Below are 2,861 nucleotides of genomic sequence, written 5' to 3' on the forward strand. Positions count from 1 at the left end.
GGTTCAAGCACATCTTCGCAACAAGAGACAAGTTTCAAGGGATTCAAGGAAAATAAAGCAGCAAGTAATCTTCCCTGTTGTTTGGATGGGCAGAGTTTGCTAAACAGTCCAGGATGTGGATACATAGGGGACCGTGGCTTGTGCTCTCTCTTTGTAACTTTAACGCAGACCACCCAGGGCCCTCAGATAAAGGTGTGGTTTACAGATAGCTGGCTGGCAGGGCTTGCAGAAACTGAGCCCAAATATACAGCATTAGTCTAGGAGAATGGTGACAGGTAGCGGTCTACTGAAACATTACCAATTTCAGGAAGAACGAGTTGGAAAGTTTTTTTTTTAATCTCAAGATATGGACTTTGTCCAGATTTGTAAACCCTAGATACAAGATGAAGTCTAATTGGGCAACAACTGGTAGTTTTCAGTCTTATAAAGAGACTCTGGAATTTATGTTACCATGGGAACAACACTGAAATCATTTTGTGTGCACTGCCAGCCTGCCTAAGGCAAAGACTCAATGACTTTATCTTCTTCTGGATCTGGAAGCAAAACCTGATGTAACTTTGACTATCACAAATCAGCCAGCCAATCAATCGCCTTTCTGAATTCACTGTATATGCAGGATAGATCATTAAAAACTCATGTGGACTGTTCAGATTGGATTAACGTCTGTAGAAAAGTAACGGAAACTTCAACGACAACTTCTTAAAGGAGATTATTCTTATTCCTGTTCTTATTTACTTACCTTCATGTAATTCCAAAACTTTTGCAATGTATTTATTCCATGAAACACAAAGGGTGCATTTTTTAAGAATACTCTGCCCATTCTTTTAAAATAAATGAGGACTGGTGCTGTCCTGAAAGAAATGTTTGATTTGTAGAATTAAAGTTGCTGCTTTTGCGCCCTTGCTGAAGCTTGAAAGCTCCTAGCCCAATACATCCTAACTGTCTGGCAAAGAACGACCAGTACATAACTCAAAGTTTCTCCTTTTGTGTTCCACAGAAGAAAGTAAGTTAACAGAGAGATCAAATTTCCCCTGATCTTTTGACATTTAACAGGTCAGTGTACTATAAAAACATCCTGTACATTTCAGAACTCCAAACTTCTTGTTAGTTCAAAAACAGCTTTTCTTGTAACCATGATGAAAAACGATTTATTTTGGAAGCTGTCACATTATGATGTCATAGTGCCATACAGGATAACATTAGGAAAGAGCTCCAGATCGCGTCAGTGAAACACTGTTTGTTTGTTTGCTTTACATTACTGCAGATTTGTTTTTAAAGAAGACTGTTTGTTTTTCAGAGAGACTGAAAGTTAAAGCGCTGAGTCTGACTATATTGGATCCAACAGTAATGTCACAACACATAAGTGTGAGTAAATGTGCTTTTAACACTACTGCACTGTCTGTTCCAGATCGTTTGATATATACTGAGCATTTATATGTTTTTAACCCAATTCTGTACATTTCAGAACTCCAAACTTCTTGTTAGTTCAAAAACAGCTTTTCTTGTAACCATGATGAAAAACGATTTATTTTGGAAGCTGTCACATTATGATGTCATAGTGCCATACAGGATAACATTAGGAAAGAGCTCCAGATCGCGTCAGTGAAACACTGTTTGTTTGTTTGCTTTACATTACTGCAGATTTGTTTTTAAAGAAGACTGTTTGTTTTTCAGAGAGACTGAAAGTTAAAGCGCTGAGTCTGACTATATTGGATCCAACAGTAATGTCACAACACATAAGTGTGAGTAAATGTGCTTTTACTACTATTGCATTGTCTGTTCCAGATGGTTTGATATACTGTATATTGAGTATTTATACGTTTTTAAACCAAATGACCCATGTTGTTTTCAAAGTACATCAGAGCAGCGTCCATCTGTTATTTTAATAAGATATACTGTCAGCCAATCACAGCAGTGGGCATTTACTTCTGAGTCTTGAATGTGCCCCACCTATAAAAACTGACCGTTCTGAAGAGAGGCTCAAAAACAGGATAGAAAATAGCTTATTACTTCTAAATTATGATGTTTTTGATGTAAAAATCTAGCTAACAACATAAGTGGACCTCAGAGAACATTAAAAAAAAAAATGCATTTTATGACCCCTTTAAAAAGGTTTGGAATGGTGAGTAACTGATGAAAAAAATTAAATATTTTGGTAAACTAATCCTTTAAGGTTTAGCTCAAGCATAAAACTCTTGCAAACCAGGTAGACCAGATAGAATCCACAACAATTATGGTTGCAGAATTATTAATAATAATAATAATAATAATAATTCAGTCATCATCCATAAAGACATCAACCTTTCTGCAAGACTTCAGTGTCTCTAAAGAAGTGCAGAAGTAAATTTAGCCTGGGTAACGGCTAGGCTTGCCGCGATAGACGGTGCTGACGGTGATACCGGTGTTAAGCCGCAACACCGGTTACGTCACTTGCCCACTGCGTCACCGACCCCCACCGTCGTTCTGATTTTTTATAGTAATAAAAATAATTTAGTTCAGTAAAAGAACAGACACTACAATTAAAAACTGAACGCGGCTGCTCAATGCAGTTGAACGACAGTTGCATCACAGATCAGATTTCATTTCTCCAGTGAGGAGAGTGAGTCGAGCTGACTGTCAAGAAGAGTGGGGTGAGACAGACAAGACGATCGCGGATGATTTAGTTTCGAAACGAAATGCAAAAGCACCTGTTTGGCAATATTTTGGATTTTGAAAATCCTGCTGACTTTTGCCGTTTATCTAAGGTGATTTTGGAAGTTTTTTTAAACATTCGTTTCTTATTTAATGGGTTCCACATTGTTTGCTGATTTTTACTTTATTTAAACTTTGTGTCATTTATTTATTTTATTTGACATCAAGGT

The 2,861-nt window shown here is 37.1% G+C and overlaps 1 protein-coding gene across 3 annotated transcripts in view; it reads right to left on the reverse strand.

The window, feature by feature from the left end:
• il11ra (interleukin 11 receptor subunit alpha) overlaps positions 1 to 2,861 on the reverse strand; it is a 57,815-nt gene that overhangs the window by 47,822 nt on the left and 7,132 nt on the right. The gene's annotated exons all lie outside the window — the stretch shown is intronic.

This window comes from Sinocyclocheilus anshuiensis, unplaced genomic scaffold, assembly GCF_001515605.1.
Source record: "Sinocyclocheilus anshuiensis isolate Anshui unplaced genomic scaffold, SAMN03320099.WGS_v1.1 scaffold3, whole genome shotgun sequence".
NCBI classification, from domain to species: domain Eukaryota; kingdom Metazoa; phylum Chordata; class Actinopteri; order Cypriniformes; family Cyprinidae; genus Sinocyclocheilus; species Sinocyclocheilus anshuiensis.